Here is a 24,314-nt window from a genome sequence, read left to right on the forward strand (position 1 = left end):
GATATTTCCCATGTGTCAGCTCCTGTGACTCAGCTCTTCTGTGTTAGGCAATGTGTATTAGCATCTCTCGTACCCTGTCCTGTCTCCTCCACGTCCCCTGGAGCAAAGCACATTGGGTGCAAGATTAAGAGGGCCAGGAGCAGAGATTGGTTCCGTAAAGCAGGCTAGATTTAGACCGATAACCTAAGGACTTGTGACCTTAAGGCAAGGAGTCAGGCACCCCTTCAACAGAATACTTTCAGATCATTTGCGGATCCTTTAAGGCCAAAGAGACATTCTGGGGACTCTCACCTGGACTTCCTTTGGGACAGCTGCACTGTCCAAAGCACTCTACCAGTGTCAAAGAAGGAGACATCCAAGACAGAAGAAAGATCTGTCCCCTAACCACTCCCATTGACTATCGGGAGTGACCAGCCCTGTGGACCAGACCAACCAATCTGCAATGTATCTTCTGTGCCAGAAGAGCAGACCCTGAAGTGGAGTACCATGTGCTCGCACCCTTTGCGAAGGCCTCACAGCAACCGGGAGAGCCAGACCAGCTGAAGCTCCCTGTTCAGCCACACTGAACCAGTTTCTGTGTGTTTCCCGCATCCTGAACAAGAGGGAATGCACTGGTGCTGGTATCGGCGTTCCTCCAACCAGCCGAACGATTGTACTGCATCTCCATCAGCCCGACCCAGAATCGTGTCCTAGCAGATCCCGCCAACTGCCTGGCCTGAAGCATCTGTTCAATCTCTGGAGGGTCACTTGCTGATCCCACCCAGAGGTTACCAGATGGTTCAGCCCAGCGAGCTGAGAACCGCTGCCCCAATGCTTGCGCCTCGACACCCCCTTGATCACCACTTCACAACCGCCACCCACCAACTCAAACTGCTGGAGCATCACTAGTCAACCTCTGCCAGTTGGCCTGACTCAGCCAGGCCAACGTTGACGTGTTCTTTGGACCGCCCTGACCAGCATTGTTAGGCGGAAACCTGTGCAGTTCCCTCTGGGACCACTGCAAAAGATTTAGGACTACAGGTGTTTGGCAGTAAACCCACTTGGTAGCAGTCTGTACCACACAGATTCACTTGGTAGCTGTGGCTGAGCAGTCAGACTTCCCTCGAGAAGAGTTAAGCAGTATGTGGAGTATACAATATAGGGCAATTCTTCACAGTAAGACAAGCAAACACGCAACGAGACTCAGTGTAAAGATATTAAGGTATTTATTTATAACGGAACATCTATGTAAAACACTATGGCACTATCACGGCAAACACTTCAATCACAATTACTCTACGAAGAAGAAACGATCAATCCTCCTAACAATATTTCGACAAGTCTAGGTTCTACCGGCATCACTTATATGCAGACAGAGGTGTATGCCTCAACCTAGATGGCACTCTGATATTAGTTAGGACGGGAGAGAAAAATAGGCAGGTTACGAAATCAACACAGTTCAATACGTCATGGGAAAAATGCGAGGCAAGAAGGCAAGAACCACAATAGATCATAAAGTTCAGAGACCAGGCCCACTCGGAGAGAGGCAAGGCGATATGTCCCAAAAAGTCTCTAGTGGAAATGCGTTCGAGTCTTTGTAGCAAATTGTTATCGGCAGATTGAACCAGTTCAGAACAATACGCGAGAAAGCTTGGAGGCGACCCAACGGAAAGGAGAGGATTAAGACACCTCACTCGAACCGATCGAAAGGGAAGCCAGGCGGACACGGTACCTTGTTTGTGGAGAGACAGCTCCGGCGGTGGCAGTTGTTCCTGGTGGTGAATGCACGTCGGGCCTTTGCTAAGAGTAGAGATGATCTCGTCGTCGAAGAAAAGTGAAGTCCGGTGCACCACCAGGGAAGAGACCAGCCGCGGAGTGCTCTGTCACAAGGCACCACCTTTTGGTCGCGGTACAGGGGTAGGGGCTATCCGGTTGCCGAGGTGCTCTGCACGGGCAATTCGACCACTGCGTCCTGAGGCGAAGAAAAAGCAAAAGGGGACTGGTTGTTCCAACCAGTCAGGGGAAGAGACTCTCCGGCAGGGAGATCTCCTCTGTCGTCGGGAAGTGGTGAGTCGGTTCCGCAGGGCTCCACCGGAGGTGTCGTCGTGCAGGTCGGCTCATTGTTACCCTCGTCGGATTCTTAGGTCCTGTGGCGACTTCTGAAGATCCAGTCCCAAAAGCCCTGCTTTTATGCAGAAAACCCCCATTCATTCAGCCTAGCTGTCAATCAACACATGCTAAGTGGTGAGCGGGGAGGCTCACCACTTGGGCCAATCACACCAGAGTGCGACCGGAGTTGGCAAGGCAACTCGGTCCAGGGTGCCTAAACCCCCTCCCACACCCATGTGGTAACCCAGACAGAATGGCACAACTTTGGAGGGACGAACACAGACGCCATTTTAAAAACCGAGTTCTGGCAGAAAATACCATCCGATAAACTTATTTAAGATAAGTGGACCGGTGTTACGTTAGAGATTAACGAGGACAAGTATCAATCTCTAACAATGGGACGAATCCCATATGGTTATGTTCGGGGTCGAACATAACAAGTAGTTTCCACTGCCACCAGCCAAAACTCGACGAGGGGGGACGGGACAGTGCCCCCTCGATTAACAGATTCAGGAGTAATCGAATTACCCCTACTAGCACGTCCACAATAAGATGGTTGGTACTAGTTCTGTTAGTAAATTTAGGTCTAGTAAAGCCAATGGTGACTTTACATGCCCGGGGAGACAGTAGTCAGTCCCCGGGTATGGAGTCTATGGTGGAGGTCCGCTAGGACGCCCCAGTGTTACGGCACATAGGGTGCGGTGTAACACACATAGAAAAACATATGAGACCCTATGGAGTAAAGGACCCCATAGCCCATAGAACACATTGCCATTCAAAGGAATTACACACATTCATGTCCAAGAGTGGGAGGAAAAGAGTCTCACTCTTGGCAGGATGGAAAAAACAAACTCCAGAAATCCAGCAAAGCTGCTGGGGGACTCACTAGGTTAGGAAATTCAGCCTAAACAGAGAATTCTCCCTAACAAGCAGCACTTGAACCACTGTGGTTTGACCGCACCAAGCACTGCATTCGACCCTGCTCAACACCAGCTTGCTGCCGGGTCTGGTGCATCAGCCCACCAAGAAACAAATTCAGGTACTGTGACAGTGAACTGGACCCCCAGTCCATTTGGGCCCTAGAAACTGGCTAGGTCAGATCATCCCTGTCTTCACCAAGATATCCTTTTTGGTAGTACCTTACCTACCACTCCTGGAACTCAACTCGAAGTGCTACTTCCTCCAGTCTTTTGCATCTCCTCTGTCTTTCCTGTAGGGTGCATTTTTGTACAGGAATCTCTTTTTGTTCTACTTGCAGATGGTGTGTTTTATTAAAATGTTTATATTTTTATAGAACCTTGATTGGACATTCCCTTGATTTTGCACTGTGAAACTGTGTTGTTTGGGTCACTACTGGTTCACCTTCACACCCCTCTCAAGAGTATAGCCTGTCCTCGGCCCGCGTTACCACAAAAGGCGAAGGAGGTATATCTCTAAATTGTCCCTGCGTTACCAATATGATTGCATTGTGTTTTGGTTTGAAGCAGTGTGAGGGCTGAGTGGGCTATTTTACCCCTACTCATCCTTGTACTCCTGCAAAGCAGAATCCAGTTCGTCACACTAGTGGCAGCGGTGGAATCTGAAACAGACTGTGCCTACAGCCAGCCACCCAAGATAAGTGTGTGAAGTTAATGTTTGATTTTTACTGACACAGTATTTTTACAACCATGGAACTCAACATGAGCACTGTGAAGGCTTTGACAGCAAGTGCGTTGGGCAACCTCTGTCGAGAGAGAGACAGGGGTGCCTCATGGCGGCAAGGTTAAGAAAGTCGAACAGCCCCCATTAGATGCATCCCAGTAAAGCCTTTATGATAAGCTCTACAAGATCTTTTCCATCCAGTTATCAGTCTCTCTTCAATGGAACAGCAAGAATGCTATCACAACAAAGCATAACTGTATCCTGCACCGGCATGGCTGCTCACCTGCATACCTCTCAATAAACACTACTCAATTACACACAACCAACACATGCATCACTGCATCCAATAGAATACAGCTCAGACCCACTTACAATTCATTCAGACCAGCCATCCACACAATCTGCCCCTTATGACTATCCCACCCATCGGACAATTTATCATAGTGCCCATTCTCCCACCTGATAACTATGGGTTGCTGTTAGGGACCTAGCCCCTCCTTACCCACCTTTGTGCTGGCTAAAAAATGCACAAACGCTTACCTCTTACATCTCTGACTATTGTCTTACGAAGGGCGTTCAACCTCGTATCGCTTCGAGGCTATACCAATGGCAGTAGGCGAGTACTATACAAGCCTGATGGACCAGGGATCATAATCAGGCACCCCTTTGTAGGCGCTATACAAGTGCCATATAACAAAGATAGCATGTGGCATTAGTACCCTACCCTGACACCCGGCAGTGGAGCAAGCATATCTGAACCAGAAACAGCATCATTTTCCTACACCGGACAGGTGGTGCACTCATTTAAAGCCCTGTTAAAAAGTTGGGGGAATCGTCATGATATGCGTAATGCTGCACAACATGTGGATAGGACGGAACATTCCACTGCCTCCAGATGAGGACTATATATCCCCCCTGGCTCTGATGATGGAGTCCTTGCAGGTGACATCCGTGCACCTCAGGACATATGTGGGGAGGTGAGAGAAGGATGCATAGTCCTATTTTTGATTCCACATGTATGCACCTCTCACAGTACTGTGATCATGCACTAAATGCACATGCATCATTTCCATTAAAAGAGAAATGGAAACATGACTGAACTCAACAGTGATGTATTCCATATGTACACACCTTCATCCCCAACACCTTCCCCCTCTCCTCGCCCTCTTTCCCAATTGTCTCTTGCCCACCTACCACCCACCTCCCCATAGGAATTCCTGTGGCATGATCCCTCCTACCTCCTTACCACGTCCCTGTGTTGGAGTTGGTGAGGGGGGAAGTCTCCTCTGGGAGTGTCTCAATGGGGTGCTGTGCATGGATTCCTCAGTGGGTGTGGGTGAGATGAAGCTGGCTGTGTGAACCCCACAAATGTGCTGGAGTGTCAACAAGGTCTCATTGCCAGAGGAAATGGACTCTGACAACTCATGCACCCTTTGGCCCACTACTGTCACGGCAGCATTAGCAATCATCCTGCTCTGCCTTTCCACAGCGGTGGCCATCCTTCTTGAGGCCCCCTAAATGGCAATCCCACATGTTCCTGCCTCTGCTCAATTTGTCTCAGTCTAAGCCATATCACGTCCAGTGTTGTTGTGGGTACTGGCGACGGTGGATCATGGAGCATTGTGATAAATCCTGTGTATCCCTCACTCAACCCCTGCCTTAAGTCTCTTCCCAGGTGGCCAGGAAAAGGCAGATGCTTCTTGATATTGACCTTGGGGGTGGCAGTTCTGCGGGAGGATCACCTGGGAGGAGAAAAGGCCCAAGGAGGTGAGAGGAATCCATGGCGTGAGACACAGTATGTATCTTCCTCTAGGGAAAACATATAAGAAATGCCGCAGTATATAATCAGTTGTTGTCAAAATAACGTAGCTTTTCCACATGTTGAACATCTTAATGTGGGGAACATCAATCAGAACTCCTGTGGTATAAAAATGAATTAAAACACTTCTCAAAACCCATAGAGCTAGAAACTTCCTTAACTCAAATAGGCATAATGGAAGGACGTTTGTAAATAATAACCGCCACAAGTCTAAAAATCCTTATTCCTCCTTCAAAACAACTGATGAAAAATGTGTGTGAAACTCCTTCAATAAATATTGTAGAGAGTGGATATCAAATCAGCAAAGTAGAAAACATTTGGAAAACTAACTTTATTGCCATGGACTTTAAGTCCCATAGCTCCCTCCGTACTGGGACGTGGAAGAGGCATGCAGAGGAATACTGCTGTTGGAGTGGTCAGCTAACTAGTGTAAATCACCTACACCTGAGGGAGACTACGAGGCTTAAAAGCCCCCTTAATTGCAGACCACAGAGAAGGCAGAAGAGCAGTATGAATAGAAGAGAAGCAGAAGCAGCAGGAGAGGACAAAGCAGTGCTGGATGTGAGAGAAGGTCCTGGGCTGAAGCACACTTTATTCTTTTGTGAAGTATTAAACAGGCAGGCAAGTAAACCTGTGTGGCAAGTTGCTGGTGTAGAAGGTCTGGCATGAGTATAAACCAGGTAGTAGTTGATGAGAGTGCTGAACTGTGGTTCTAACAAAGACAACTCATTAAACCTGTTGTGGAGGAGTAATATTTAACTTGAAATCAAAGTTGTGACAAATCGTCCCAACAAAGAGAATTCTTGTTGTTCAATTGAAGAAGATGAATGTGACACCTGTTCTTACTCCAGGAGTGATTGGCACATTGTTGAGACAACAGAAGTTTTTGTTATCAAATTTAAAATTCTCAAGAACTGTGTTGGAACTTTGTGGCAAACCAGGATTTCCTGATTTCTTTTCTTTTTCTTTTGGCACTGTGGAGCAAAACCTTGCTCAGATCTGGGGAAGGGGAATTCACCCAGGTTATGAGCAACGACATTGGTTATTTTGTGAATTTGATCATTTTTTATACATATTTGTTGAGTTGAACTGCCATGCCTTTCCTTATTGCTGGGAAATCCTCGTCAGGGTAGGAATAGTGAGGCGTTTATCCAACCGTTCTATTTAATAAAATAGCTAATGTTGAAAACTCTTTTAAATGTTTTTCTCCTCACATTTCTGACCCCTCACCAATGTTCCCTCTAATTTTATTTCCCTAAGTGCGGAAATGCTTAGCTTTCGTGTGCAACTTATTTTCCATGTGCGCAACTAAATGAAGAGGTAAGCTACTTTGTGAGCATGCGTATTTGGTGAGCTACCATCTCCAAAGAGTTTGGAACAGAAATTCTCCTTCCTAACCACTGCACTTCTTTACAAGTCAGTGTAAAAGGTGCATATTGAAACATTTTTTCCAAACATATAGGCTTAAAAAAATGTATATTTTATGTGGTTATAAGGAGAGATAATCAACCAGTCCAAGACTTCAAGATATGCCAAAGTACATTACCAAAATTACTCATGTGCTGAGTATAAAATGTGTTTGCACAAAAAAACTTTGTATGGTCGGGATAAACAATAGGTTTAGTTGTGGCTTTTCATTTCTCGACACTGCTTAGAAAGTGTGGAAAACCATTTGAAAAAAATATTACAAAAAAGCAAATATCACTTATCACTGATGTGGCTGTCAAAAAATTCAGACAGGATAACATTTTTGCAAATTAAATAATGGCAACTAAAAGGAATGTGTCAGAAAACATGCAAATAGGAATTTATGTGCACTTTAAATAATTAAAGGTCCAGGAGAACATGCCTCAAAATATGTGTAAGGACGATAATTGCATTTGAATAACTGCACCACAGAATATGATGATCAGAATTCCTGGGCCTCTGCTTGCGTGATCCTGTGAGTTGTGACATTTGCTCAAAACCAGCCTTACAGCTAAGAGGCATAGACACAATCCCTTGTTACTCCCTAAAAATAGGAAAATGTGCCCAACAAAAATGGTAAACCATGAACATATAGGAACCTACTCCCTGCTTCTACCCACAAAGTTCCACTGATATTGTTTTTCTGAATCTGTGACCCGCAGAGCAGTGGCATTGGTAGAAACTGAAATAATACTACTGCCCAATCTCAAGAGCAATTTTAAGGGGAAAGAACATATTTTAATAAACATGAAATATCCCTCGCAGCATGCCCTCCCCTGATGCATATGGGTGAAGACATCATGGTCAGAGGGGAGAGGGAGGGAAGTGGTGGATAGTTGGCAGGAGCGTGGGGAATGTTTCCATCGGTGTCCATTGCCACCCTTGTCGCTGAGCTGAGCTTTGGGACACCGGTGGCTGGAGCCACAGAGACAGTAGCAGCTGTACCGGTGGTTGCCACTGTGGCTGCTGTGGAGGCACATAAGGCTGTGGTTATGGTCACAGTGGTGTTGGTGGTGGCCACAGCATCACACCTGCCGGAGATGAAGATGGCACTGCTGTCACCAGTGCTGGCAGGCGCAGCTCCTGTTGCTATCAGTGCATCGGGCACTTTGATAGCGGAAGCAGACTTTTGCTTTGTCTCCCCGAGTGGGACAGGTATGCCCAGATGTGGACCCCGTGCCTGCTGGGCCTAGAGACCCAAGCTACTCCTCACTGATGAGGCCCAACAAGGCCGAAACATGTCTGGGGATGCGTGCAGACTCGTGCAGAAGGGATGTGACCTAGCAGTTCGGGCTGCACTGGCCTTTTGGGGTGGGACCTAGCCTGATTTGCATATGGTCTTTCCCTTTCTGTAATGGCTTGGCAGGTGAAAAAGGATGGCTTGGATAGTTGCCCAGAGCAATGCCAGAGACTAAGATTCATTCTAAGCCTTCCAGCCATCACCTATTTGTTTTTTCTTTGTCACCCTGAGTGGAACAGGTATGCCCAGAGGTAGGTACCGTGCCTGTTGGGCCTAGAGACCCAAGCTACTCCTCGCTGATGAGTCTCAACAAGGCTGAAACATGTCTGGTTATGCTTGTGGTCTCATGCAGAAGGGATGTGACCTGGCAGTTCGGGCTGGACTGCCCCTTTTGGAGTGGGGCCAAGCCTGATTCGCATGTGGTCTTGCCCCTTCTGTAATGACATGATTGTGCAAGTGCAGGGGGAAAGGGAGAGGGGAAGTGCCAGCAGGAGGGGAAAGGGAGAGGGCAATAAGCAAAGCTCAAGTAAGTGCCTCCGGGTGGCCAGTTCTTAGTAAGTGCTAGGAGGCAGGGGACTGTAGGGTTGCAGATACAGTCCCTAGTGCGCAGTAGGCCAGCTGGCAGTGCATGGGGCTACTTGTCGTGAAGGAACCCGTCCCCATAAGGTTCAGAGGGAGGCCAGGTAACCAGTTAGTGCAGCAGACAAGAACATCTGCAAGGGAGAAAGAGAGCGGAATTAACTATTAACACTGTATCATCAATCTATTTTCTCTCTAGAGATTAATTATTGTATAAAGAAAACAGAACATTTTTGCCCCTGATGAAGAGTGAAAGTAATACTCGAAACGCGTTGGGCCAGATCAAATATTGAATGTTCCTTTGTTATAATTGCAATAAATAACTGTTTTTTTGATAAACAGATGAATTGTCAAAGATTAATTTGGGCATCTCAAAAGAAAAAAATCTCCTGCTAATGCAAGGAGAATAGAATCACTACAATTACTTCTCCCATAAATCAAATAAGGGAAATTTTAGTACCTTAAAATCACATACAGGCCTAGGCCCATGTTGATAGTGTGCAGGGGACGTGGGTTTCCTTAATTAGGAAACCATTTGTTCTATGCTTATTGATGTGTGCCATAGTTAATTTTTTTCCCAGCACCATAGTAAGCGGGTTGACGAGCAGTGGAGTCCCTGTGCTCTTTGTTGTGAGTCTGATGTTTTACATTGTACCAGTCTCAGGTTGGCTGCCAGCTCTGCACTCAGCTGCTCCTACTCCCTCCAGTCTGGTCAGTCTGAGGATGGTGCTTGCTGTCTCCTCTTTGCGGGTCAGGAACAGGGGCACCACAGTGGCAGCTGTGGTGATGGGCAGGGAGAATGCGCACCCTGGCCTTCAGATCATTCCACTGCCACCACCTTGTCAGCGATCTCTGACCAGATGGTGGACTTACGTTGCAGTGGGGTCTTCCTGCTGCTGGTCCCATACAAAGTATCACTGTTGGCCACCACCACATCGGCCAGGACTGTAAGCTCTGCTTCCATAAATCTGGGTCACGCTGCCTCATTTCCAGGACACAGCTTTCGTCATAGTGAGGCCCAAATTGTTCAACTTGTGAAACCCTGTTTTAAACCTCATGGTTTCCTGTTCGCTCACTACCTGTTCAAACTTATCTTTCAGTATCAACAGCCAAAATACGTCAAACGGCCAAGGCCAAAACAAAAAAAGATTGGAACAAGGCTACTACCAATATACATCCCTTTCTCAGTAGCAAACTAGAACTGGATCAAAATGGAGCCTTTCTTACACAATGAGCAATATACGATTTACTGGAAGATGGCATCAAAATCACTGTGAGTGCCAACCGTGTATTTAACCCTTTTATCCTTGCGGTATCCACGCGGTATGCTCGCTTGTTATTCAGTTTCCCATTTGCGCACTTCCCTGCCCGTACCTTTTGCAACTCTGGTGGTGATTAACTCATTGTTTGAACCAGGGAATAATGTCTGATATTAATAGATGAGCAGACGAAGCCCTAAAAACTAAGCAGCATCTACATTTATATGTAATTGAAAAGGTAACTGATTTTTTTTTTAACTGCTTCCTCCCGTTGAAAAGAAAGGCCCATTGTCTACTGAATCAGATTGCAATTCTTTAGACAGGCAGCTCTTTCACAAGGCACAACGTTCGCCAGAATAAGTGCACCTTTTGTGAGTTGTTTATTAAAGGGAGCAGTCCGGTTCCCCTCTGTCAAGAATCGAGCCGTGTAGTCATTTCTCTTCACCACATCTTAAGCATCGAGTTGCTTCTTATCTGAAGAGTCTCCTGCAAGAAGTTCTTCAGTCGGCCGACATTTCCTCAGTGGCAGCAGGCGGACTTTGATGCAGCCGTTTAATGACAGGACTCCTAAAACCAGCCCCATACCCCAGCAGCAGCACTGGCACAGCAAGTGAGCTTGATGTTAACCAATTGGGTGTCCCTTCAAGGACTCGGTGGGTGAATGATGGGAGGCCCAAAACATATCACTGAAACGTGATAAAAGTGGGTATTTCCTAAAAATGCCAGAGCACTCACACCCAAACACAGGTGGTGCCATGATATGATCCTGTGCACAGTCTACAAAAACGCTCACTCAGGCACTTACTGCCGCCCTCACACCATTCACTCACTATTCCCACTCATCTCATACACACTCACTATCACTAATTCCCTCATCTACTTTCCACACTAATTCCCTCATCTACTTTCCACACTAGCCTGAGGTGTTTAATTTCTGTGAGTCACCGTGAAGCTTTAGATGGAGCATTGACTAGTTCAGTCTTTCATAGTATAGTGTTTCATACCTGGACGCCCCAGTGAGTGTACATTGTCACATAATGTACTCCTACTGGCTCATACCTAGATACCCCTAACGAAGGCCTTGTATTGTTTTACACCAGGGGTCTCCAACCTTTACGTTGGCGTGAGCTACTTTCAGTTGGGGGCCAACAGCGAGAGCTACTTGCGGGCGATATCAGCGGTCGGGGTTGTTCATAAACATTGGAACTTTTTTTTTTTCTGTAATTTTCCCTTCATAAATATAGGGAATGACATATCCCTTCACGTTTATGTTAATAAGTTCAAAAATCTCTTTATTGCATTCTTTTTTATTAGAGGTTCTCATAAAAAGACTTTCACAATGTAGGAAAATTAGACATTCAGTGTGAAGGTTGACACTGCATGCCATCCACCAGTGCTCTGTAGTCGGGTGTATAACTTGATAGAGCAACTCGGATGGAGTCACTAAGATGCTCATCGGTCAGGCGGGTTCGAAATTTAGATTTGATGAAGTTCATATCTGAAAATGCAGATTCACAGAGATAGGTGGAACCAAACAGAGAAGTCACTTTTAATGCTGCTGTGCAAATGTTACTGTACTCCTTGTGATCAACAAGGCTCCAGAAATTGGTGTGAGATTGTCTGCTTTTCAACTGAATGTCCCCTTGCAGGCTGATAATCTCCATTTCCATTGCACAACTGTTCAGGTTAAACAGCTCACCCATTTGTTCTGTAAGTTCACAAACATTGACTTCCATGAAGGGGTTTGCAATGAACATCACACACGGTTCAATCCTTTCGAAATCCCTGAACCGGTCACTGAACTCTTCCTTAAGCCTGCTCAGGCGACTGCTGTATTTAACTATGTTCAGGAGTTCAGGACTAGCTGTATGCTCTGTCAGCATTTGCATTACAGAAAGGAAATGATGCATTTTCCTTTCCACCACTTGTTCAGTGAAAAGGTTAAGTTTTGACTTAAATGTCTTTACTGCGCTTATCATGTCAGCAATGGTTTTACCCTTTCCTTGTAGTTCACAGTTCAGGGTATTTAATTTCTCAGTAACATCTGCCAGAAATGCCAAATCAAGTAGCCAAGAAATGCTGCATAATTGGCCGATGTCTTCATTTCTTTACCTCATGAAGTCTTTGATTTCTGGCAAAAGTGAAAGAAAGCGACGTAGTATTTTTCCCCCACTAAGCCATCGGATTTCCGTGTGTAGCAACAGATCACTATGTGCGGCAGATAGTTATTCACCATTCGAGCAAACAGTGCTAGCTGGGCAGTATCACTTGAACTAAACCGATTCATCACACTGAATGGAGAAAAAACTGCATATGCTCAAATCTTTTCCTAATTGCCCCATCACATTGGCAGATAGTGCAGATACCCTCCTTGCCATTGTGTTTGCACCTAACTGCACATCTGAAATGGCAGACATAATGTCAGGGCAGTTTTTAAAATCTTTTAAAACTGACTCAGCCACGAGAACCATCGCACCTTTCACAACAGCACCATCTGTAAAAGTGCATTTGTGTTTTGCCAAATAATGTGCAACTTTGAAGGATGCCTCTGTTGCAGCATTTGCTTTCTTTGCAGGTTGGGTGAAAAATGATTGTTGCGTCTGCAGGGCAGCTTTTAGTTCAGCTACTCTTTGAGATCGCAGATGGCTTCCTTTAGGAAAGTTCTTTTCATATTGTGTATGCATTGTGCCAAAATGCCTCTCGACATTACTCTTTTTTCCCACTGCAACTTTGGCACTGCAGATTAAACACACACACTTCCCTTTTACGCTTGCGAAAAAGAAATCGGTCTCCCACTCTTGATGAAAATGATACGTCTTCTGCCTTTTGTTGGATGATCCGCCTACTTCTGCATCCATGATTTCAAAAGTGTCGTTTCGTTTGTACGTTTCATTTGGGACTGCACGTGTAATGTAATCTGAGGAGGATTTGAATGTGTTATGGTTTTAAAAATAATTGAGCACACAAAATTCTGCTTAGTCCAAAAATAAAAACCAGTGCCATTTAGCACATTCGCAGTTTCTCAAAATATTAACTTTGTGGCATGCACCTATGCCAAGTCACCGAATCTAGCCAAGGATAATGAAGGTCAAAGCCTACTTTGTTGAATGTCCTTAAAAGTCATAATTATTGATTAAAAAAAATTATCACAGCAGAATAGTTATGTTGGCCCTGATACAGCCTGTCCTCTATGCAAGAAAAATCAGGTATAAATGGATGGTGAGACTAAATGCCTCTCAAATCAAGGGAATATGGGACTACAAGGGGGCCAGTGCAACAATAAACCAATTTTAGCCTTTAGTTTGCTGTGAAAGGAGATGCACGAGTATTCGTTGCATTTACTAGGAAGGATCGCGGCTGGTATGTGCGCCTCTATCACCCCACATTCGTCATAGCTGCACTAGTGGTAGTCATTAAACAGGAATGCATACCGAAAATCCACGCTGCATAGGGAAAGAGTTAGAGCCAGCCACCATCCCTACAGTGTTGACTGTGTTCTCAGCAATAGTCTTGTGAAGTTCAAACCACCTAGCATCACATTTATGAACAATAGCCCTTAGTTGACAGTAATATCTGGCACTTCTAGCTTCGCTAATCCTGTAAATTGAAACAGGGCACTAATGTTACCCCAATATTACACCAGCCCATGCGCACCTGGAGAAAAAAAAATTGGCACTACCACATTACTGCCACATTGGAACGATAGAGGCCTTTTCCTGCGTCTTAGCCCTCACTTCTCGCTAAGAAGCCTATAAGTTTCGACATCAATGATTGGATGTACTAAATGTGCGTCATTTGCAGTGAGTCCAGTGTGGAAAACCCATAAGCACATTGGTCCCGAGGGGGTTTGCTCGCCAGAGCCCTGCCCAGTTGTACACGGTGAACTAAAAAGCCCTGGAAATAATTACTGGGGACCAAAAGAGGCCCTGGAAATAATTGTCAAAGTAGCCCCATATGACACATTTTCAGCAAGCCCAATGCTTTTCCTATGTGAACATTTGGAAATGCCACACAAAAGAGGCCTAGGGTGCAGAGGCCCACCGGGAAATCTCCAGAGTTCCCTATAGGCCAGTCCACCCATGGGCCCCTGCCTTCGAAAAATAGCTGAAAAGGGGGTGGACTGGGAACTAAAAGAGGCCCTGGAAATACTTACTTGGGACCAAAAGAGGCCCTGGAAATTGTTTTCAAAGTGGCGCTACATGACACATTTTCAGCAAGCCACATGACACATTTTCAGCAAGCCCAATGCTTTTCCTATGCCAACATTTGGAAATGCCACACAAAAGAGGCCCAGGGTGCAGAGGCCCACCGGGAAATCTCCAGAGTTCCCTATAGGCCAGTCCACCCCTGGAAAAGAATCAAAATGAGCCCAGGGTCGAAACGGAGGCATGAAGCTATCATGCTGCATGTCTCCGCTCGCCCTGGGCTGATTTCAGTTATGTGAGGTACTATTAGCAGTGCTTTAAGTGGGCCGGGGCCTGCCGGGGCCGGGCCCCGGCAGTCTCCAAAAAGTGAGGCTGAGCCGGGGCCCTGCCGGGGCCCCCCAGCCCCACCACGCCATGGCAGGACGCATTATCCCGCTGCGGCCGCAGCCGCAACGAGAGATGCGCCCGCCAGTTAAACGTCAGGCAAGCTGACAGAAGTGCCAGCCAGCCACAGCGTCGCTGTGACTGGCTGGCACTTCCGTCAGTCTATGTAACTTTCTCTGATGACCCCTCATCTGAGGGGCCATCAGAGGAAGCTACAGTCCCTTAGTTCCCCTCGCCAGGTCCCTGACCCTCAGCGAACCCGCGGGCTCCGTGATCTAATATGTAGATTAGATCACGGAGCCCGCGGGTTCGCAGAGAGTGAAAGACGCCTCGGGGTCAGTGCTCTGAGCAGCGATCACTGAGCCCGAGCCGCCTTTCTCCTTTGGCAAGGCTTTATAAAAGATGCCTTCAACTGTGTACGTTTAAGCCATCTTTTATACACGTAGAAATATTTCTATGTTTATAACAGATGGCTTGAATCGTACACAATTCAAAGCAACTTTTATAAAGCTTTGTCGACGGACAAAGCCATCTTGGGTTTTGTCCGTCCTCAACGCTTTATAAAAGATGCCTACGTTTCAAGACGTCTTTTATAAACATAGACATATGTTACAAATGTCTATGTTTATAAAAGGCAGTTTGAATAGTACACAAACCATAGTAAGGTAAGCACACAAGTGTGCGTAACTTACTATGGTGTGTGCACTTTCAAGCCACCTTTTATAAACATAGAAATATGTAACATTGCTATGAATATAAAAGAAGGCTTGAAAAATACACAAACCATAGTAGTACGCAAACAAATATATAAATGCTCAAATACATTTATATATTTGTTTGCGCACCTTACTATGATTTGTGCACTTTTAGGCCACGCCCACAATGGAGGCCACGCCTCCAAACGAGGGCCCCCCCTCAATTTCTTACCCCACTTAAAGCACTGACTATTAGAAACGCAGGGCTCTGGCGAGGAAGTCCCGAGGGGGCTTCCTCGCCAGAGCCCTGCCTTCTAAAAATAGCTCACATGATTGCAAACGAACCCGGGGTGAAGCAGAGACATTAAGCATCATAGCTAAATGTCTCCATTTCACCCCAGGCTTCGTTCTGCCGAGCTGCCCGCCCCTCTAACAGCACACACAACAGCTGTGCGCACAAGGGCTGCAGTGGCTCGGCAGAAAAAAAAAGATTAACTTCCCCCATCCACCTGACCCGACCCAACTTACCTTCACAAAAGAAGTTTTCCTGCCAGTTTCTTCTTCTTCTTCTTCCTAATTATCGGAGGCGTTGGCGGACCCACGCAGATGCTTCCCCATCCTATAGGATGATGTGCACCGTACCCACTAATTATTATTTGGCTCCATTTAAGCTCACAACTCCTCCCATCTCCCCGTCTGCCTCACAAAATCCAACATCACACTACTCCTCCTCCTGCCTCTCTCCCCATCACCTCCCAGTATAGTCCTCCCACTCAGCTCAGCCACACCCAACGCAGTCAACCGAACCCTCATCAATTCTCTCTCTGCAACATGTCTTTCACACCTAATCAAAAAATGTCCCACCGTTTCAGGCACCCCACACACCGCATAGTCCCTTGATTCACGCTTCCCTATTCGAAATAGACAGTCATTCAGCCCCACATGACCTATCCTCAACCGATTCTGAACTCCCTGCATCCACCTTCACCGACACTTTCCCACGAACACCGAACATCCACTTGCCCTTCACCCCATTCACCCACCTCTCCTGCCACTCATCCAGGACCCGTCTCACCATCACAGCCTTCACCTCATCCACACTCAAAGGCAACCTCACATCAATCGCTCCCCTCCTCATACCCTCACCCGCCGCCAGATCCACCAACTCATTTCCCAAAATGCCACTGTGACTGGGAACCCACGCCAACTCCAAATCCATACCCACGCGCACACACCGATCAATCTTCATCCTAATGTCCAAAATCACATCCTTCCTATCACCATCCCCTGCCACAATCGCCTGTAACCCACTCAATGAATCTGAGAACACCACCACTTTCTCATACCCCAACTCACTCCTGCCAGTTTCAGCGCGCTCCTGGAATCCAAGCCCCAGCATCAGCCACTGTGGCCAATGGGAGCACAGCTCCCAGCAAGGAACGTGCTCTGGCCAATCACAAGGTGCAATCTATATGCTATAGAGAATTGCAGGCCTGTGATTGGTCAGAGCACTTCCTGGCATCATTTTCATTTTTTTTTTTCTGAAACTCGAGCGCGAGCTACTTCAAAGGCTCTGGCGAGCTACTGGTAGCTCGCGATCGACTGTTTGGAGACCACTGTTTTACACTATGTCACTCATCTATCTCTGGGTGGAGATGTTGTATTTTTCTAAGTCATACTCTTTGTGTTCAGATATAGGCATCACAAGAAAGTGCATTACACTACTGTATAGTGTATCCCAAAATACCAAGACTAAAGCATACTACCCCCACCATTTCAGATTCCACCACTTGACTTTGATATGGTAAAATCACACCGTGGTGTATTATCTTGCTCAATGCAACCAGGCACCTCAGATAAGACATCCCCCACAATAGCAAAATATGGTCAGCATCAGCCTCTTTAAGTTTCCCAGACCTAGGTACATAACACAGCAGTGACAATGGGACAGCCCAGGAAGAAAACCCAAGCCAGAAGGAAACAAAACTACAAGAGCAACACCAATACTACAAAAACTAATCAACCTTCCACTGACTGGCTCACATGTACAACACCAAGCAACAAGGGCCACGCCCCCATTGGTGTGAACGATTTGAAGCCAGCAAAACCTGCTTGTTTCACAGTAGCTAAACCTCCCAAAAAATGCCAATTTGACAGGAAACTACACGAATACGTCCCATAATAAAAAAAAAATGAAGGAATTATTCCCAGAGGCAGGTGGTGTACTATTCTATGTTCCCCCATCCCATACTTTAGTCCAAGGAACAAAAAGAGCAGGGAGAAGCACAGATGGCTGTGGGGGCCGCAAAAGCGCAACCCTAGTAACGTTAGAGACGGACCCACGAACTGTGATTGGAAAGGAAAGAGACAGGGGAGGCAAATGGGGGAGACAGGAACAAGCAAGAGGTAATTGTAATATGCAGAATGATAGTACAGGGGGTTATACCCAGACAAAGATGAGACCTACGGAACATCAGGCAGGCACTCCCGGAAAACTGGTCTCACTTAACTAAGGTCCTCTAGAGCAGGTCTACACGACTTCCCATTACTCGCCGTGTTTTTTCCAGGACCTGAGGAATCGGGGACTGCAACCATCAACATTCCGTACTAAGGTGCCAGTGTAGACAGTGATGTACAGCTAGATAGGTTAACGGTGACTGCAATGTAGCATTTTCGCCCAGCCACCCCAGGACGCCTTTCTTACCCAGTAACACGGTCTGGTTTAGACGCTCACACTCTACCATACAGACAAGAGAATTGTGAACAAGTTATTTGACAACTGTTCTACTGGGGAACTACACCCTCATTGTTTACCTGCTCTTTGAACATCTGACTTTCAGTTAATGACTACTTAACTGTCCTGGAACCATGTATTGAGCAATAACCCCTTTTGGTTTTTTACGCTCTGGAAACGCGATACCCCTGAAAAAGTTCCCATAACATGATCATTTTTCAGAGGAACGAAAGATGTAGAGTTCATGTCGACATTAATATCAAATGTTGGAAATGAGAGTAACACCCTCATAGGTTGCCTAATAGATTAGTACAAGACTAGTACCAACCATAGAGTAACCAGACTCATGTAGTACTCTACATCCTTAGTTTCCGTTTGCTTTTTTGATTTGTGGTTTTTGAACTAGGTTATGAGACCACAGTTTTAACTTGACAACATTCTTGTATTCAAGTATTTGTACCTCGAGTGTGTTGTTAAATAGGTACGTTATTTTATATTGTTGCACTTTATGTTATTTGCACTTTACATCTTAGACCTCTTACAGTTAGACCCCTTGGAGGTCTTCTACCAATATAAGGTTGTACTTGCACATTGTCACTTTATGAGAATTTTAATGTTTCTTATGATGTTCTATTATTACTGTTTTTTATGAACATGTATTAAATTTGTCATAGTTTTTGCTTAATGTTAGTGTGTTGTGGTTGAATTCTCCATACACACAATTACCTGACGTTAAGAGTATATACTTGTGACCTATTCCCCATAAGTCTAGTGATTCACCCTACTGTACCCTACCAGACTGCTAGAGGCAGGGAGTTTGTTTTTCTTGTGATAGATATTTCAGTATCTGGTTTACCCCCCCCCCTTAGAAACTTACAGTCCCTCGAGTGTTTTACAACTCACTTAACTAAGACCACCAGAGAGGTTTTCGGCCCATATCGCTGCACGAGCCTGAGGTACATAGAGGTCTTGGATTAGAGGGATCTGGGTCCTGGACAGAGAAAACATTGTCTGGAAATGAATCGAGCTCCAAAAACAGGTATTATACATCGTTCTTTGCCACTTAACCCTAGATCACTCTCTCTCGCAATCAACAACACACTCAACACGACCCACATGTTCATGTCACGCATTCCTTCAGTTATTTCCTAAAGTAAGTTTCACAAGTCATGCTGGGTGTGTACCTAGATTAGGTGGCACACAATTGGCACATTTGACAACTGTTCTACTGGGCAACTACACCCTCATTGTTTACCTGCTCTTTGAACATCTGACTTTCAGTTAATGACTACTTAACTGTCCTGGAACCATGTATTGAGCAATAACCCCTTTTGGTTTTTTACGCTCTGGAAACACGATACCCCTGAAGAAGTTCCCATAATATGATCATTTTTCAGAGGAAGGAAACATGTAGAGTTCATGTCGACATTAATATCAAATGTTGGAAATGAGAGTAACATCCTCATAGGTTGCCTAATAGATTAGTACAAGACTAGTACCAACCATAGAGTAACCAGACTCATGTAGTACTCTACATCCTTAGTTTTCGTTTGCTTTTTTGATTTGTGGTTTTTGAACTAGGTTATTAGACCACAGTTTTAACTTGACAACATTCTTGTATTCAAGTATTTGTACCTCGAGTGTGTTGTTAAATAGGTACAGTTCTTTATACTGTTGCACTTTATGTTATTTGCACTTTACATCTTACACCTCTTACAGTTAGACACCTTGGAGGTCTTCTACCAATATAAGGTTGTACTTGCACATTGTCACTTTATGAGAATTTTAATGTTTCTTATGATGTTCTATTATTACTGTTTTTTATGAATATGTATTAAATTTGTCATAGTTTTTGCTTAATGTTAGTGTGTTGTGGCTGAATTCTCCATACACACAATTACCCGACGTTAAGAGTATATACTTGTGACCTATTCCCCATAAGTCTAGTGATTCACCCTACTGTACCCTACCAGACTGCTAGAGGCAGGGAGTTTGTTTTTCTTGTGATAGATATTTCAGTATCTGGTTTACCCCCCCCCTCTTAGAGACTTACAGTGTATAGGCGCGTTATAAATGCCATATCATATCATATCATATACACGAGTTCAGGCATCTCTGTTAGTATTTGCAAACATCCATCTTGGTTGATTCTTTCGTCTTGTTGCTCCACAAGACAGATACTGAAAGGAGAAATAGCATATGCCAGATTGCTATATGATGCAGGAACTTACCACTTAAATGCCCAATAAGTGAATAAAATGTACCCTCCATGCATGCCGCAGAGGCAGCTGCGGGCAATTGTTCCGGGAAGTTCTTAGCTTGTCGGTTCACCAATCTGCGAGATCCATACTTGAGCTGCTCAGGAGAGCAGCGCGGCTCGCAGATCACATAGATCATTCTGAGGAAATCCCAGAGAGAGTCTGGTAAGAGCCTGCTGAATCAGAGCGGTGGTGGGGGCAGGAGCAGGAGAAAGCCTCACCTGCTTGTGCTAATGATTGTCAATGACAGGCGTGGAGCACAGTTCGGGCATGGCTTATATAGCCTTGTGTCTGTTCTGGTGTGGCTGCTTCAGGGAAAGCTGAGTAATGTAGTTGTGAGCCAAAACATGGCCATTTCTTGGGTTTTCTTGAATATGTGTGGTGGCTAAAGCCATAGTGGCTGCGGCCACATCCAATAAAGGTTTCTCCACTCATTTTTCCTGTTCTTTCTCTTGCAGCCCCCATTGTTCTTTTTTTATGGCAGACACTTTATACCTGGGCTGTGGTCCTGACAGTACCCTCTCACCCAGTCAGGCTGCCTGAGGGTTCAGGACTTTGCGGCTTGTTCCTATAGAGGTCACGAAGAAAGTCACGGGGCATGAAGGTTCTCCACGGGCTCCCAAGATCTATCGTTGTGCCATACCCCAAACATTTGTCGAGGTACCAACGTTTTCAACAATTGTTTTTCTAGATTTAGGGATCTTTCGTACTTGGAACGTGTCATGCCCAGCCCGTATGATAGAGTGCTCTCTTGGTCCTCACTTGGGAGATACATGAAACACTGGATTTATTTGCATAGTGACAGGCGATTTCTGTCAGACTGTGCATCGTGACACAACTTTGGTAATGGTGAATGGTCCTATAAATCTATAGAGAAACGTCTTGGGGCCTAGAAGTCTTAGATTTTTTGCAGACTACTGGACACTACCTCCTATCGTGGAAGCTGAGGCATGATGCCTGTGTTAGTCAGCATACTTCTTATACTTTTGCAAAGGCCAGATGTTGGCGAGCATTCTGTAACCCATGCTGTATACCTTTCTGTCTGTCCGGTAAATATGGTAATGTGTTGCCAATAGTATTTTTTCTGGTAAAGGCACTTGGATGGCATCCTAAAGTGTAGAAGAAAGGGGACGTTTGGATGGCGGTATGATCAGCAAAAGTCTGCTATCGAAATGATGTCAAACCGAGCAGCTTTGGTAGTGCAGCAAACCAAAAGAGAACATATATTGTTCTATGGTCTGGTTTAAGCATTCCATTTGGCCATCAAATTGGGCTGGAAGGGAGTGGACAGCCGACACAAAATCCCTCATGCTGTACACAATGCTCCCCAGATCATTGATACAAACTGTAGTCCACTGTTGGAAACCAGGATCAAAGGCAACCCATGGAGTCTTACAATGTTTTGTAGGAATATGTTTGCTAACTCCTCTACTGTCGGCATTTCCTTGCAGGGAAGAAGCTGGGCAAGCTTGGTGAGATAATATTTAAACACTAGGATGTAATCGCATTCTTGTATCACATGGAGAACTGTAATAAAGTTCATGGATTTGTCTTCCATGGCTTTAGAAGGACCACTGTTTTTTGTTGCTCAGCTTTGTTACTATGCATAGTTCACATGTTTGTATATATTATTGTACTTGTTTTTGCACACATGACCATCAAATGTGTCATGACAGCAGTTGGCGTGTTTTTTCAAAAACCAGGATGGCCAACTAAAGGGGTATCATGACACCATTGCAGAGCCTGAACGTGTAATTTCGGAGTAGGGAGATATAACCTTTTTCCATGGTAAAGAAGACCCTTTCAAGGGTTTTGTCCCTATCATGTATGTAGTTTTTTCTGTAACATGCGTGATCTTCCGACAACTAATGATTGCATCATCAGCCCCATGATTCGCTCTGTGGATACAATGTGTCTTTTTTCCGGCTCCTGTTCTATGGGCGATTAGTACCTGAATAGGGCACACACTTTGCCAGTCCTGGGTCCATGTCTGTGTGCAACTATAAAGTCGTACCCAGAAAAATATTGTGACCACAGTAATTGTCTGGGGCTCAATGGCTTGACAGTTTGAAGGTATTGTAGGTTTTTCTGGTCAGTAATCACAGTAACTCTATGCAGCGCCCAAATTATATAATGGTACCATTCGTCAAAGGCAGTCTTGATGGCGAGTAGCTCTTTGTCTGAAATGTAGTCTTTTTTTCACACTCAGGAAGTTTTTAGAGGGGTATCTGGCTGGATGTGAAACACCATCAGAGGCAGCTTTTGCGAGAAATCCTTGTAAGGCATCATTTGAGGCATCTGTTTCCACCTGAAAAGGCTTTGTGACATCGGTACGCTTTTTGAATCTGTTCATAAGGACATGGAACGCTGTTTCTGCCTCCGTGGTCCATCGGAATCATGGGCCCCATCTCAATAGTTTAATAATGAAATGATTTTTTGATTTAGATTTCAGATTTTTTTGTATTTATAACACGCACATGACGAGATGAATCGTATAGAGGTACAGATGTGACAAACAACGAGTGAAGCAGCTCAGTATAAAGATAAGAAGACTGATCTATCTAAATAGAAAGGTCTTTAGTGCTCTCCGAAATTGCAGAAATGACAGGAGAGTCCTAATTTCCAGTGGGAGTAGGTTCCATAGTTTTTGCCCAAACACAGCAAATCTTCTGTCTCCCCTTGAGCTATATGCAGAGCGGGGGATAACAGAAGATACCGGTCATTAGAGCGTAGAGATCTTGGGGATTGATATAATTGGATCAATTCTCTTAGATATTCTGTGGCAAGACCATTAATACATTTGAAGACTAGACATGCCACTTTGAATCTAATCATGTCTTCCACTGTCTTCCACTGCCAACCAGTGTAATACGCGCGTGTCGACCTAAGCCAAAAAACAGTTTTTACTGTGGCATTTTGATCTTTTTGCAGTCTTAATATTTGTTTGAGTGGGATACCGAGCAGCTGGCTATTGCAATAGCCCAGGTGCCCATTGGTTAATGCGCCTACTACCATGGCATAGTCCTCCCTGGAGATGTAAGGTAGCACATGTCTGAGAAGGACAAAGTGTACCGCCCAAACTTTTGCTACGACTTCAGCCTCACAACCCAGGTCGTCCTGTGAAATGCAGCCTAGCTATAGTAATGGTGACCGTGAGGACCCCTGTGGTACACCGCAGATCAGTCTGATAGCATCTGACAAAAATAATAGAGACATCATTATGGTATTTATTGAGTGCGGACCTGACTTCGAGAAGAAAATGGAGCCCTTTACAGAGGTATACAACAGTAAAGATACACATCAGATACTTTACAGAGGTGTACAAGAGTACAGATGTATAACAGAGTGCTTTGCAGAGGTACCAACAGAACAGATATACACAGGGGTGGGATACAGAGGGGCGCAGAGGAGGGGTACAGCTGTACCGGGTGGGGAGGAGAGGGGCGGGCGACGTCAAGTGAGTCAGGCATGTGAGGGGCGATGTGATGGCCTAGGTGTTGAGGCAGAGAGATTCCTTGAAGAGGTGGGTATTGAGTTCTTTTCTGAATTGTAGGAGCATGGGGAAGAGTCTGATGCTGACAGGGAGGAGGTGCCATAGCCTTGGGGTGTAGGCAGAGAAGGCTTGTTTTCTGGTTCTTTCTTTTTTGCAGCAGCAGATTTAAAGTCTGCACCTGTCCTGGCTTCTGTTGGTGTGCTGTCCAACGGAGATGCTGAGTTTCTCTGCACGGTAGATGTGAGACTTGAGAGCGACTGCCTTATAGATGATGCAGCAAGCAATCCTGGAAAGGATTGGATATCTCTTATGGAGTGAGGGATCAGCTACGGGCTTGGTTTTCTTTGGATCAACAATAATCCCATCCAGTGTTAGAATTGTGTTGAGAAATTCACCCTTGTATCACCAGAGTTTACATTTCTTGAGTTTTTGGGTGTGAGCCCAAACTATAGAGGACAGCTTTTATATGTCCTATATGCTGCTTCAAGGAATCAGAGTAGATAAAAATGTCA

This window comes from Ambystoma mexicanum, chromosome 1p (genome assembly GCF_040938575.1).
Source record: "Ambystoma mexicanum isolate Mex_15411 chromosome 1p, UKY_AmexF1_1, whole genome shotgun sequence".
Taxonomy (NCBI): Eukaryota; Metazoa; Chordata; class Amphibia; order Caudata; family Ambystomatidae; genus Ambystoma; species Ambystoma mexicanum.